The sequence below is a fragment of the Culex pipiens genome, chromosome 1 (assembly GCF_016801865.2).
Source record: "Culex pipiens pallens isolate TS chromosome 1, TS_CPP_V2, whole genome shotgun sequence".
NCBI classification, from domain to species: domain Eukaryota; kingdom Metazoa; phylum Arthropoda; class Insecta; order Diptera; family Culicidae; genus Culex; species Culex pipiens.
Window position 1 is genome coordinate 91,718,997 of NC_068937.1, and position 7,855 is coordinate 91,726,851.

The window sequence follows — 7,855 nt, forward strand, 5'->3', positions numbered from 1 at the left end:
ATAGGGAAATTCAATTCACTACAACTATGTCGAAGGGTGCAACACGAGTTGATCCTGATTTTTGGTGATTATTTTAGAAAAAAAGTATTTTCTTATATACTTCTTATATACCTTTTATATACTTTCAAGTATATAAGCCGATTCATTTTCATCGCATTGCTAATAACTCATCAGGATCAACTCGGATCTTCTTACACCCTTCGACAAATTTGTAGGAAATTAAACTTCCTACAAGAATCTCACACTTGAACAATTTAGGGCGAGACCAGCGCCACCCGACAGAAAAATACTGAAACGATGTTTTTCCCCATACGTTTTCGCGTGTTTGCCTAAAGAATCGAGCCAGGGGGTATCTCTTAAGATTTTCCAAAATTTTCTATTTTTCTTGTTACCCTTATGGTTATAGGAAGACCACCACAAAATTTTAGCCGATTAAAAAAATACCGAAATTAACTACACAACTCAAGGTGAAGAAATTGATAATTCTCATCGATATATCTTTGAACGAAAAATCATGGCAATGATGGACGTCTTCACGTTAAATCGGCGTCAGTAGCTTGCTCGAAATGATGCAATATCTTGATGAAATTTTTAAAGATATAGAAATACCCATTTACATAACTCGACCAAGCCGCCGGCGGGTATGAGAATTATTCATTCATTCATTCATTCATTCAATGATATGAATTTTGAGAAATTTCAAGTTCAGTACAAGTTCAATCTTAGGCTAATAAAATACTGTTTCAAATTTGTGACACAGACCAGACTTAGGTTTCAACCAACTGGCGCTAGCTTTAAAGTTGAGAATACTCGGTAAATATAATTAACTAAATAGCAGTTTGGGACCATCCATAAACCACGTGGACACTTTTTTGAGAATCTCGAACCCCCCCCCCCCCTTCGTGGACAATTGTCCATACAAAAAAAATATTTTTTGTATGGAGCGTGGACAATCGCCATACCCCCCCCCCCCCCCTAAACTGTCCACGTGGTTTATGGATGGTCCCTTTGCAGTGATAACAATATTGATTTATCCATTTATTTTTTAAAGGACATGTTTAATGTGAAGACGTTGCTGGCCGTCTTCAAATCAAACAATTCCTAACAAGTACTTTAAACGCTTGTGAAACGGTTAATCTATAGCATTCCATGGTGACCGAAGTAATTCTTCAGAAAATAAAATGAAAAAAACACAATTTCACCCCATTCGACGCAAAACCCCAAAACAAAACCCAGATTCATTTATCATGCTGGTTTCGATCTTTCGATGCGCGGTGCGTTTTCTGGCATTTTTGCATGAATCTCATTGTTGGTAGAGGCTCACAGAAAGAAGCAGGAGCTTGCAAGGATTGTGATTGATATCTGGCTGACCATCAGGCGGGGCACCTTTTCGTTTCGGGGCGCTGCCCACGTGTCCTTTTTGTTTCTACCCGGTTGAACTTTCATTAAAAGGCCTCGTGCAGATTGGTGTTGCCAATTTTGGATCTACAACTCCAAGCTTCAAAGAAGATAAGCAACACTTTTAAATCGTTTTGCAGTAATTTTGTTTCTTCACAAATTCAATTCATGCTTCTCCGATTTAATCTCTGCCCCAGAAAGTGTATTCTCAAATATTTACTATCAGCGCGTAAACGACTTTCTTTCGCAGTTTTTCGCGGTTAGCACCACTTTTCGTTCATTCAAGATAATCGACTTTGAGCAGCAAGCAGCCAGGAGGAAATTTTATAATTTCCTTTTATTCAATATCTTTCAAGCTTTTCAGCATGGTGGTTTTCCCGGCACCAAACTTTCAACCGCCGTCGTCACTTTGGTAACAAAAAGGATGGGTTTGCGTGAGAAAAGGATTTAAAAATGATCAGATATGATTTAGGAGGGATTGATGTGGTGTGGCGTGGCCATCGATTGCCCCAAGGCCATTATCCGTGTGCCACAATGATTCTATTTGTTCGAGGCTTTCCTTTCCGACGTGTTGCATGAACCCGAACATCGTATCGAGGAAGGCCAATTTTTCCCACTAGCGCGATGAACTTCCGAAAGTTATCCCCGATAAATTACAGTTTTATTGGTAACGGAGGAAACCGACTCCGTCGGTGCTGCCCGTGCAACTTTTGGGTCATTTTTTGTGGGGCTGTTTTTCCCATTTTCGTGAACTTTTCCTCGAGGGCGCGCGCTCGGATTGTGGGCCGAGAAATGAGCAAATGGATGGGGTGGCTGGAATTGAGATTTCAGCGGATGCAGAGAGACATTAAGGCGCCGCAAATTGAACAAATAAAATCGGGAGTGATCCACCGTGGAGGGCGTTACAAATGTCGTTTATGCAACAAATTGCAAAATGGTGATTTTTTTTCAGCAGGAGGCGTACATTTATGACGTACACAATGAGGACTTGCCAATACACGCAGAAAAATAAGGCATATTTGAATCAACAAAACGTTTTGTTGATTTGAAAATCATGATTTTTGTTGAATCAACGCTAAACGTCAAAGCAGCTTTTTCAAAACAACAATAGTAGTTTATGCAACAAGTTGCAAAAAGAGGATTTTTTCAGCACGAGTCGTACATTTATCCAACGAGGTTCACCGAGTTGGATAAATACGATGAGTGCTGAAAAAATCAAGTTTTGCAACGAGTTCCATACAACATTTTTTGAAATTCCGAAAAACACCCATTGAGTGAAATTTTAAGTCAAATTTTCAAGTATTTTGTCAATAAATTGTTTAAATCAAAAAAATGTTGAAAAGTGTTACTTTTCAAAACAAGTGCTGAAAAGTTCAACTTTTCAGCACCCATTTCAGTGCTGAAAAGTAGAACTTTTCAGCATTTATTTTGAAAAGTGTTGCTATTCGATTCTGTTATTTTGGTACAGAAAAGTAGGCTTTTTCGTCGTTCAAAAATGACAGGAAAAGTAAGTAGTTTCACGACGGAATTGCAAAAAAGAATTTTGTGGAATTGAGAAAATCAACATTTGTTTCTGCGTGTATGAATAATGTTTGCCAGTGTGACGATCAGTAGGCCGTTAGTGACAGAATGACAGAGAAAACAAATATTTTAAAAACAGAATTGCAATGCAGTCCAGACTCGATTAGCCGAAGCCTCGATTTTCCGATGTTTCGATTATCCGAAGTTTGATTGTCCGAAGGTTTGTATGGGACGGATAATCGATATCAAGAAAAAAAATCGTATTTTTTATATCCCAAGTAGCATTTGGCAACATGATAAATTTGACTAAGTCCAGTTTTTGTTTTTTTTTGCTGTAGAAACATAAAAATGACATTTTAGCAACAATACGTTGCAATATTGCAAACCTTTCGAATTGAAAACAACTTTGCAACAATCCATTTCGTTTTGTAATCGAAACATATTGAAAACTTATTGGTTCCATTGTTGCAACATGTGACTTAGCCCGATTTGTGTGCTAAGAATAATATTGAAATCAAAAATCCTTAGATACAGTTCAGCCCAACCATTTACCATTTCATCAATTCATCCGTGGCTCAGTGGTAGAGGCAAGGTGTGAAGATCTGAAAGTACCAGTCCAGAATCCCGATAGGGGCACTTTGTTTTTTTTTGTCTAAAAAGGTTTTTTTTTGTCTCGCGCAAATTAAACGACAACATAATAGGGACGTGGCGTTACATCGTGCTGCCATCTGGTTTTTTTAAGTGCAAGAGTGGAAAAGTGCTGAGTCATCGTCTAAAAATAGACGGCGTCCTATCTCGCCCAGCAAAATGAAGTCGATAAAGTAGTCGGTTTCGATGAGAAAAAGTGGAAAACGTGGTCTAAAAATAGCGACGCCATCCCCCTATGGCAACATCATGACAACACAACAAACTACTTTACCGACATATTTAGACAAACAAAATTGTTTCTGGAACTTCGTCGTAACAAAGTTGAAACAAGCGGCTAAATGTTGCCAACACTTATATTCTTACTTTAAACATTAAAACTAAAAAATGCATTTTTTCAATATTTTATCATCGCCATTTTGCCGCAAACTTGGATTTAAAAAATTTAAATCACTTTAGAGTAGTTTTAGGGTCATACAAAAGCTCAACAATAAAAAATAAGACAACGAAAAAAAAACGTGATTCGATTATCCGAAGTGAAATTTTGCCAAGGCCTTCGGATAATCGAGTCTGTAAACACAACAAAATTTAGAAAACTGAGAAAATTCTGATTTTTTTCATTTGCGCTTAAATATTGGAGAAATACGGTATTGTGAGTGTAAAAAGGCATATTAAACTAAGAATTACGAATATGTCCATGTTTCTATTGAGTTTCAGTGACGTTGCAAAAAAATATCCTTCAAATCGATACCACGGTTGATGTGCCGTTAACATTTTTAAACATTTAATAGTGTTTTCATGGTGTTAATTCAAATCTTAATAAAAAAAATCCCTTACTTTTACATGACCGCTCCAGACTACCGAAAATATAGTTAAAGTATTTCTTTTATTTATGAAAAAGCAAAGACTGGGTAGTGTTTCTTGATTTTCCTTTATCCAACAAAGAAGATTAAAAAATTATATACAAAAAAAAACAATGTATAAATATTTTTTTGTTTTTTAGAGATTTTTTTTAGATGATGGATATGAACTTTTTTGTCACCAAATAGTAGGGTAGGGTAGTCATCAATGAGACACTTTTGGTTTTTAACTTTCAACGATTTTTGTATATTAATCATCAGCTTTTTGTTGCATTTTCATTCTTTTAATGTGTTCTAACATTGACCAAAATATGAGATCGATCTGACGTCTACAGCCAGAGTTCTTCAACTGTCTTGGCAGGAACAATAAGACAGCTGAGGAACAATCAGACACTATACGAAAATCAATTCTTTTCTAGTAAAACATCATGTTTTTGTATTGTTCCATTGCAGATGATTTACCTAGAGCATAATAAAGCAATTTTGTCAACTTTAAACTTGAATTAACAAAATTTATACTAAACAGTATTTAAATTTCGTAAAATCCATATATTAAAACCAAATAACATCATATTTTTGGTTAAATGAAGTTAAAACTCAAATATGCCAAAAATCACTTCCAATTTATGTTTTAAAAGATTTCCATATATTTTGAAAAGTTTAATGAAGAAAAATCAAAATGTCTTATGAGCTGAAAAGAGTGGGGAACAATGAGACAGCCCTGGATTCTGGGTATAATCTTAATTTTGGTAAAACCGAATGAAGGGAAATTGTAGCTTAATTCATTCCCAATGAAACGTCGAAAAAAATCTGAAGAAATATTAGTTTTGGTGTTAATGGCAGCCTACGAGCGAAACAGTAATTTTTGCCCATAATTTATTTGTATACCCCAGAATCAAACATTTATGAATAACTTTGCAAGGGAGCGTCCATAACCAAAGCCACTATAATGGCCGACGTGTATCCAGTAGACACACCTTTCCCCCAAATATGAGCCAGATTGGTTGAAACTACGACTTGTGAGAGCCATTTTATCATTGTTCCCCGTGTCTCATTGATGACTACTCTACCCTAATACATTTTGCGAAAACTTGTGATAACCTTACTTTTTTGTCTCCTTTCAGAGACGTCTAATGATTAGCAACGAAATTAGGTGTTTGCTATGAATTCACCTTCTTAATTTTCGCGTTACTGAGGTTCATCCAAAAATGTACTGAATGTTTCAGAAGTTTCACTCCATATTTCAAGCAAAACATTGTAACAGGGTCGAAGCCAAAGTGTAAACAAAGAGTCTATCCTCTCACGTTAGTTGATGTTACATTAGTAACGAGCAGGATAGACAATTTGTTTACACTTCGGCTTCAGCCCTATTAGATTGTTTAGCTAGATTTGTTCGATTTAATTTTGTCATTTTAAAACTTGAAAAGACTCGTATTTTATTCGATAAGCACTATACAAATATGTTTCCCACCACATGGAACAGTCAAATCAAATTTTGAATTTTCCTTCAGACTTGATTTTAATTTTCAAGCAACTTGCATTTAAATTTTTATTATTAATCTCGACTCCATTTGGTACATGATTTATCATGTTAATTATTTTCTATGAAGACAAGTGCAAATTAACGGATTACCAGATTCGAGTGGTAAAAATGACAGCTCACCCATGAGGAGAGCATTGAAGAAACAAGCAATTCTGCTCGAAAGCCAATGTTTAAAACAAAATTATCTATTTTTTTTCAATTCTATTTAAAATTTAATCTCTTAGACTAACGGTTATTTTTTATTTTATGTAATAATATTACGAGATATCATATTACTGAAAACAATTGTAAAAACATGAAAAATTCAAAAACCTTAAAAAAATATTGAGATTTTAAAATTTAAAATACAAAAATTTTTAAATTCCATTTTCTTTGAAACAATGTCATGAAAACCACACCTCAGATTGATTTTTTTAAATTATAGAATATACGAAAAAAATTGTTAATTCTGTTATTGCCTTAAATTTAAAATTTTAAAATTTTTGAATTTGTGAACGTTGCTTTGTTTCAAAAATTAAATTTAAATTCTGGAATAATTTGAAATATTTAGGTTGATACTTTGTGAATTCAGCAATTTTAGGATATGATGCAATTTTGTGATTTAGAAGGTATGAACTTTTGAACATCAAATTATTATACATTTTTGAATTTAGATTGAAACTTTCGAACTCTGACATTTATTTTAAGCTACAAAAAAAAAATCATGTAAAAATTTATTATCAAAAACAATCTCAAAAATTCATAAAATTAAAAAATCAAAACAAAACAAATTAGAATTCCAACTTCAAAAATAAAAAGTTTTTTAAATTTATGATATTAAATACTTCAAACCCAATAAATTTAAAAAATGCCTCCTTTGAAAAATTCTTTAATTATTCAAGTTTTAAATTCTAAGATTTGTGCATTTTTGAATTATTGTTTTTTTGTAATGCGTAAGCTATAAATTGTTTTTTTAAACTAACGCATCCAAGATTTTGTGGAATAGATTTATAGATTTTGGAATTTAGATTGTATGGAAGTTTAAGATTAACAGGCTTTCTTCTGAGCCAGAAAAAAAAAATCTCAGTTATTCTTTATTAGTTCAACAGATAAACAATGTTGAGTATAAAGTAGTTTTTTGTCTCATAAAATTCATAAAATTAAAAATATCATTTAGTCTATTCATCATCTACAATGTGTAATAGTCGTTGAATTTCGATACATAGTTCGATAAGATCTTTTCTTTGACACTAATGTTCACATGTGCACAAAAAAATGTTCTAAGAAATGTTTTTCCCGCTGAATCCACATGATGATCCAATTATATATTTTCTACCCATGTGCTCAGACTTACTTCGTAGGCTTGGGTGCTGATTTAATTAATATCCTTACTTCCTTAGGAAAACTAAAAAAATACTTCAAATCAATAGAAGTCCTATCCTTTCGACTTACCTTTCTGGTCGTCCAAACTGCTTTCTTCCTGTGCAAAATCCGCGGCTATTCTCAAGTTATTACAGCCGTTGGCACCCTCTTCCTTACAAGAAGCACAAAAAAGTTTTAATTTCCGCCTTGATGGCAGCCGATTTGTCTTGCAAGTATGTTTCTTAATCAGGTTGAATTATAACTTTTGCACTTTGTTTCCAGCACGGGCTTTTTTTGTCGATTTCTAATCACCCCGACGGTTTTTTTTACTGTTTGATCCCGGTTTCACTTCCAATGTTGATCATCTATAAATTTTAAATTTTCTTGAAGAAATCTCAATTTACACTTTTTTGCTCACAAAAGTTACACTTGTTCTAAAACTTCGTTCAACTTTTCCTCAAACTCGTTTGTCAAAAAATCACCTAAAATCGGTTCCTTGGCCACTTGTCACTACCGTTGCCTTCGTTGGTTCGAGAGCATTTACGGC

The 7,855-nt window shown here is 34.0% G+C and overlaps 1 protein-coding gene across 1 annotated transcript in view; it reads right to left on the bottom strand.

Annotated features, from left to right (window-relative positions):
* The window catches only part of LOC120429165 (allatostatin-A), a 63,163-nt gene extending 55,308 nt beyond the window's left edge, over positions 1–7,855 (bottom strand). The window contains exon 1 of the mRNA XM_039594373.2: positions 7,399–7,855. The gene's annotated coding sequence lies outside the window, so the exon portion shown is untranslated. The remainder of the gene's footprint in view (positions 1–7,398) is intronic.